Consider the following 8015-nt stretch of genomic DNA (forward strand, 5'->3'; position numbering starts at 1 on the left):
TACTGTGTTGAATTTTCTAATTTAATTGCAGCAAAAGAATTGTATGACAGTAGTTTTCCCATGTACACTCAGAGTACAAGTACACACTAATGTGCTACCTGAGATTTCTGGTGAAACTTATTGAATTAAACACACATACATACACACCAAACAAATTCTCCTCTACTTAGAATGTAATATGACTTTCAAATTTAATGTGAAAAGTGAAAATCAATTTACAGAAGAGGAATATTATAAAGGATTTATTAGTCTTTGAATTTTTTTCATATTAGAAGTTTTATGGAAAATATTTGCAAAAAACTGTGTACAGTTAGATACCATTACAATTAAAATCTCTTTGCACTAAAATCACTAGGATTTAAGCATTAAAGTCATAAGATAGAGATTAAGATGAACAAATACATAAAATTTCAACTAGATCAGAGGCATGCACCATCTGCCCAGCTTATTGATTGAAATGGAGTCACACCAACATTTTGTCTGGGGTAATCTTGAACCACAATCCTCCTGCTCTCTGCTTCCTGAGTAGCTCAGATTATAGGTGTGAGCCACTGTGCTTGGCTATAATGTGCTTTTCAATGAAAATTCTTTACTTTGCAAATATGAATTGTTTTAAATTTTTATTGGGATTTGATCTACTTGTAAAGATTTGGAATTTGACTCTGTTTTTTTTTTCTTCAGTGTTGTGAAATCTATGTCTATTTAACTTTAAATCTCAGTAATTTCAGTGGATTTTATTGATTTTAAAATTTGTGTTCTATTCTCATTAGTAGCATAAAAGCTAACTTGCCTTATGACTCCTACCACTATGATGCATAGGCCTATCAAAATCTCCCACCACAGTAGTACATGTGTTATACTTAATAAGCCTACACTGACACATCATTATGACCAAAAGACCATAGTTTGTATCAGGCTTCATTTGTGTTGTTGTAAATGTTAATGGTTTGGACAAATGTATGATGATAGGTTTTTACTATATAGTAACACAGTAATTTCACTGTCCCCCAAATCCTCTATGCTCTGCCTATTCATTTTATGTTTCCCTTAACTCTTGGTAACTACTAATCTTTCTGCTGTCACTGTAGTTTTGACTTTGTCATATAGTTGGAATCACATTAGATTTTTTTACTTAGTAATATCATTCAAGTTCCTTCATGTCTTTTCCTGGATTGATAGTGAATTTCCTTTTAGTGCTGAATATTCCATTGCCTGGATATACCACAGTTATTTATTCATCCACTTAAAAACAGACTCCTTGGTTAGCCCTTGAGAGGCATTATTAATTTTTGTTACAATAGTTTTTTTTTTTTACTCTGTAGCACTTTTTGGTTCTTTCACATAATTTCTGTTTCTCTGCTTACATTGTCAATTAGTTCTTACTCATGGCCTATTTTACCCACTTAGTTACTTAGCATATCAATCATAGTTGTTTCACATTCACAGTCTGATAATTAATTTTATAATTTATGCCATATCTTCAACTGATTCTGATGCTTGCTTTGTTTCTTCAAATTGTAGGAGTTTCTGCTTTTTAGTACACCTTGTAATTTTTTCTTCAAAGCCAGGCACAGAGTACCAGGTAAAAGAACTTTTATAAATATACCATTAGTATTGCTTCTCAGTCTTTTGGCTAAGATCAAGTGTAGTATCTGTTCTTACCAGTTTAATAAATATGCCATTAGTAATACAATGGTAACTTGCATGATGAGGGGAATTTTTTCTACACACCTATGATTAGATGTCAGTCTTTTAGAGAGACTTTGCCACCAGACCATGAACTACGTGGGACAAGATGTATAGAGTGATGTAGCATTTGATATTTTCCTTCCCCTAAGCTATTTATGCTCTGGTAAAACCCTAATGGGTTAGATCTAGTTAAATAGTTTCTCTCTGAATGAAGACCTTATTAACAATAATGTAATGATATGAAGTACTTCAAAAGGGTTCTTTTATTCCTTAAAGGGACTTTTTAGGAAGGGACTTTTCTCCAATATTTACTATGAGAACCTGTTTGAGTTCCTGAAGGTAAAATGGCACAATAATGTGGCACCCTGTCTATGACATGGTCTCCATGGAGTTTTTTAACTTTGAGTTGTCTTCACCTAGCCTCCAGCAATTTATCAACTACATTTCAGCAGCTTCCTGTGGAGATTTCCACTTGTGTGTTTGCTCTACTGAGTTGTGATTTTCTGTATTCTCCTGTTTTCTCTAATTTTGGGGCGGAAGGCAGCAATTTGCCCTCTAGTCACACTTCTTTGACAAATCTAAGTATTATTGACTCAGTTTGTTTACCTTTCACTTGTTAGGACACAGTGGCAATTTCCCAGCTTCTTGCACGTTAAAGCAGAAATCAAGTCATGTTTAATACCTTTCTTTAATATAAACTTTCCATTAAAAATTATTTTCTATTACTGCAATGCTTTAAAAATATTTAGTCTTCAAATAGGGTTGTCAACATACTACCAACTACCGACATAACTGAATCACTTACACAATACACTCCATTTAGTATGTGGAGCACGTTGCTTAATTGCAAATAGCCATATGCCAAAAAAGACTTGAAGCTCTCTCATTTTATAAGGAATTCCAGAATTTCATAAAAAGTAAAAACATGTATAAAAAACTTAGAGAAAAATTTTTGATAGATTCATAGTTAAAGTGTAATAGTTGTCTTTCATCCTCCTATTTTCATCTGTGGCATACATTTGAATTTAGTGCATTCATGCAACAGATATTTATCAAAAAATAATTGCATAGAATTCTAGGTGTTGTGGGGAATACTGTAAAACATATAAATCACAATCCTTAATTACAATTATGAACTGACTTGATAAAGCATATAGAGATAGCAAATAACATCTCAAAGGGATATATGGTGAGCGTTAATTGGAATACCATCAATTCAATATAGGAAAAATGATCCTCTCTGCAGAGTACTGCTAGCATATAGCACACCTGTGTGTGAATTAGAAGATGCTCCCTCTGGGCAGAAAATTAGAACTATAGCTAATCTTCTAAACACATTTATGCCCCTTAGGAGTACCGCTTAGAGAAATAACTGTGCCTTTAGGTTTTAAAAAAGAGCATATTTCCTCCAGAGGGAATATATCCCCACATCAGGGATCATCTCTTTGCAGGCAGAATACAGATGGATTTTAGTATCCATTTCCTATCTCATGTGGACACCTTGCTGCAGCACAGATATATGTTTGTGAATTTACATTTCTTGTGGGCTTTTAGAGTGTTAAAATACTTAGAATAATCTATCAATATTGTTGACTTTATTTCCTATTATCCTTTTCACTAAAGGATGAATGGAAAAAGTGAAAATAATTGAAGCAAAATCAAAAAGGCAAAAGTATTACTTGGCTACTCATTTAATGAAAGGATAGAAACTGTGGGCTAAAAAGGGATTAAACTGTTATCTGTGCCTATGTATTAGGGTCAAGCATAAATCAAATCTTGTATGTCAGATAGAAATTAAGAGTCCTTGTTCTGCTATCTGCATTCAGAATATTTTTTTCTTTTCATTATTCATTTGTTCATATGTGCATACATTGTTTGGGCCATTTCTCTCCCATGTCCCCTGCCCCCTCCCTCTCCCCCGCACCTCCCCTCCCTTCCAGGCAGAACCTGTTCTGCCCTTTTCTCCAATTTTGTTGAAGAGCACACATAAGCAATAATAAGAAAGACAAAGCATTTTTGTTAGTTGAGATAAGGATAGCTATACAGAGAGATTCCTAGCATTGCTTCCATGCAAAAGTGTTTAAAACCCAAATTGATTCATCTCTACCTGACCTCTTCACTACTTCCCAGTCACCTTCCCATATTGACCTCTGTTGCTTTAAAGTTACTGTATTATTTCCTCTGCAGTGGGGACATCAAAAACTTTCAAGTTTTGGGATTCCTACCTATCCCCATTTCTCCTGCATGTGCTCTCCCCTTAGAGTGTGACCCAAGTCCAACAACATTACTGCATTTGCCCTAGATCTAAAGTCTGCATATGCGGGAGAACATAAGATTTTTGGTCTTCTGAGCCAGGCTAACTTCATTAAAGATGATGTTCTCCAGTTCTATCCATTTACTTGCAAATGATAAGTTTTGTTTTTCTTCATGGCTGAGTAAAACTCCATTGTATATAAGTACAATATTTTCTTAATCCATTTATCAGTATTGGGGCATCTTCGCTGTTTCCATAACTTGGCTATTGTGAATAGCGCTGCAATAAACATGGGTGTGCAGGTGCCTCTGGAGAAACCTGAGTTACATTCCTTTCGGTATATCCCTAGGAGTGGGATTTCTGGATCATGCGGCAGATCTATGTTTAGGTTCTTAAGAAGCCTCCATATTGTTTTCCACAGTGGTTGCACCAGCTTACATTCCCACCAGCAGTGTATGAGGGTTCCTTTTTCCCCACATCATTGCCAACATTTGATGTTGGTGGTGTTTTTGATGATAGCTATTCTAACAAGGGTGAGGTGGAATCTTAGTGTGGTTTTGATTTGCATTTCCTTTATGACCAGAGATTGTGAACATTTTTTCATGTGTTTTCTGGCCATTTAAATTTCTTCTTTTGAGAAAGTTCTGTTTAGTTAAGTTGGCCACATATTTATTGGTTCATTTATTTGGGGGGAGTTTAGTTTTCTGAGCTCCTTGTATATTCTGATTATCAGTCCTCTGTCTGATGTATAACTGGCAAATATTTTCTCCCACTCTGTGAGTGGTCTCTTCAGTTTAGAGACCATTTTTTTTTGTGCGGAAGCTGTTTAATTTTATGTAGTCCCATTTGTCCATCCTTTCTCTTAGTTGCTGAGTTGCTGCAGTTCTATTGAGGAAGTCCTTGCCTATACCTAGTAGTTCCAGAGTATTCCCTGTTCTTTCATGTACTAACTTCAGAGTTTCGGGTCAGATATTAAGGTCTTTGATTGATTTTGAGTTGATACTAGTACAGGGTGATAAACATGGATCTAGTTTCAGTTTTGGGCAAGCAGATAACCACTTTTCCCAGCAACATTTACATGTTTTTGGTGACTTTGTCAAAAATAACATGGGTATGGCTGTGTGCATTCATACCCAGGTCCTCTATTCTGCTCCACTGGTCTTCACATCTGTTTTTGTGCCAGTACCATGCTGTTTTTATTGCTATTGCTTTGTAATATAGTTTGAAGTCAGGTATTGTGACACCTCCTGCATTGGTCTTTTTGCAGAGTATTGCCTTGGCTATTCCCGGTCTCTTGTGTTTCCAAATGAACTAGGGTATATTTTTCAATCTCTGTAATGAATGTCATTGGAATTTTGATGGGAATTGCATTGAACATGTAGATTGCTTTTGGTAGTATAGCCATTTTTACTATGTTGATTCTACCAATCCATGAGCACAGGAGATCTTTCCATCTTCTGTAGTCTTCCTTGATCTCTTCAGGGGTTTGTAGTTCTCCTTGTGGAGGTCATTCACATCCTTTGTTAAGTTTACTCCTAGGTATTTGATTTTTTTGAGGCTATTGTAAATGGAATTTACAATTTGTTCATGTTGGTGTATAGACAAGGTAATGATTTTTGTAAATTGATTTTGTATCCTAATGTCTTGCTGAAGCTGCTTATGGTGTCTAGGAGGTTTTGAGTAGAGCATTTTGGTTTTTTAAGGTATAGAATCATGTCATCTGCAAACATGGATATTTTGATAGTTTCTTTACCTATTTATATTCCTTTCATTTCCTCTTCTTGCCTAATTGCTCTGGCTAGGAATTCCAGGACTATGTTGAGTAGGAGTGGGGATAGTGGGCACCCTGGTCTTGTTCCTGATTTGAGGGCAATGGTTTCTGTTTTTCTCCATTAGGTATGATATTAGCTATAGGTTTGTCATATATACCCTTTACAATGTTGAGGTACATTCCTTCTAGTCCTAGTTTTCTTAGAGCTTTTATCATGAAGTGGTGTTGAATCTTGTCAAAGCCTTTTTCTGCATCTATTGATATGGTAAATTGGCTTGTCTTTGCTTATATTAATGTGCTGTGTTACATTTATTGATTTGCATATGTTGAACCACCCCTGCATCCCTGGGATGAAGTCAACTTCATCATGTTGAATGGTCTTTCTGATGTTTTGTTGGATTTGGTTTGCTATTAATTTATTGAGGATTTTTGCTTTAATGTTCATTAAGGAGATTGGCTTATATTTCTCCTTTTTGGAGGTGTCTTTGTCTGGTTTTGGGATGAGCGTAATATTGGCTTCAGAGAATGAGTTATGCAGTGTCACTTCCCTTTCTATTTCATGGTACAGTTTAAGGAGAGTTGGTATCATTTCTTCTTTATAGGTCTGACAGAATTCAGCAGAGAATCCAGCAGGTCCGGGACTTTTCTTTTTTGGGAGACTCTTTATGGCTGCTTCAATTTCATTTAGTGTTACAGTCTATTTAGGTGCTTAATATCCTCTTGTTTCAATTTTGGATGGTCATAAGTATCTAGAAATTTGTCCTTTTCTAGATTTTCAAATTTATTGGAATATAGGTTTTCAAAGTAGTCTCTGATGATTCCCTGGATTTCTGTGGTGTTTGTTGTTATTTCCGTTTTTGTATTTCTGATTTTATTGATTTGGGTTTTTTCTCTCCTCATTTTAGTCATATTTGCCAGGGATTTGTCAATCCTGTTTATTTTGTCAAAGAACCAGGTTTTCGTTTCATTGTTTCTTTCTATGTTTTTTTTTTCTATTTCATTAATTTCAGCCCTGGTTTTTATTGTTTCTCTCATACTACTTGTTTCGGGTTTTGCTTGTTCTTGTTTTTCTACTAGTTTGAGATGTATCATTAGGTCATTGATTTGAGATTTTTTTTTTCTTTTATTATTCATATGTGCATACAAGGCTTGGGTCATTTCTCCCCCCTGCCCCAACCCCTCCCTTACCACCCACTCTGCCCCCTCCCTCTCCCCTCCACCCCCTCAATACCCAGCAGAAACTATATTGCCCTTATTTCTAATTTTGTTGTAAGAGAATATAAGCAATAATAGGAAGGAACAAGGGTTTTTGCTGGTTGAGATAAGGATAGCTATACAGGGCATTGACTCACATTGATTTCCTGTGCGTGTGTGTTACCTTCTAGGTTAATTCTTTTTTATCTAACCTTTTCTCTAGTCCCTGGTCCCCTTTTCCTATTGGCCTCAGTTGCTTTTAAGGTATCTGCTTTAGTTTCTCTGTGTTAAGGGCAACAAATGCTAGCTAATTTTTTAGGTGTCTTACCTATCCTCACCCCTCCCTTGTGTGCTCTCGCTTTTATCATGTGCTCATAGTCCAATCCCATTGTTGTGTTTGCCCTTGATCTAATGTCCACATATGAGGGAGAACATACAATTTTTGGTCTTTTGGGCCAGGATAACCTCACTCAGGATGATGTTCTCCAATTCCATCCATTTACCAGTGAATGATAACATTTCGTTCTTCTTCATGGCTGCATAAAATTCCATTGTGTATAGATACCACATTTTCTTAATCCATTTGTCAGTGGTGGGGCATCTTGGCTGTTTCCATAACTTGGCTATTGTGAATAGTGTGGCAATAAACATGGGTGTGCAGGTGCCTCTGGAGTAACCTGTGTCACAGTCTTTTGGGTATATCCCCAAGAGTGGTATTGCTGGATCAAATGGTAGATCAATGTCTAGCTTTTTAAGTAGCCTCCAAATTTTTTTCCAGAGTGGTTGTACTAGTTTACATTCCAACCGACAGTGTATGAGGGTTCCTTTTTCCCCACATCCTCACCAACACCTGTTGTTGGTGGTGTTGCTAATGATGGCTATTTGAACAGGGGTGAGGTGGAATCTTAGCGTGGTTTTAATTTGCGTTTCCTTTATTGCTAGAGATGGTGAGCATTTTTTCATGTGTTTTCTGGCCATTTGAATTTCTTCTTTTGAGAAAGTTCTGTTTAGTTCACTTGCCCATTTCTTTATTGGTTCATTAGTTTTAGGAGAATTTAGTTTTTTAAGTTCCCTATATATTCTGGTTATCAGTCCTTTGTCTGATGT

The 8015-nt window shown here is 36.0% G+C and overlaps 1 pseudogene; it reads left to right on the forward strand.

Moving 5' to 3' along the window:
• Positions 1 to 1613: 1613 nt before the first annotated feature.
• Positions 1614 to 1734, forward strand: LOC141419992 (U2 spliceosomal RNA; annotated as a pseudogene).
• The last annotated feature ends 6281 nt before the right edge of the window (positions 1735 to 8015 follow it).

Source organism: Castor canadensis, chromosome X (assembly GCF_047511655.1).
Source record: "Castor canadensis chromosome X, mCasCan1.hap1v2, whole genome shotgun sequence".
In the NCBI taxonomy this organism is placed as follows: domain Eukaryota; kingdom Metazoa; phylum Chordata; class Mammalia; order Rodentia; family Castoridae; genus Castor; species Castor canadensis.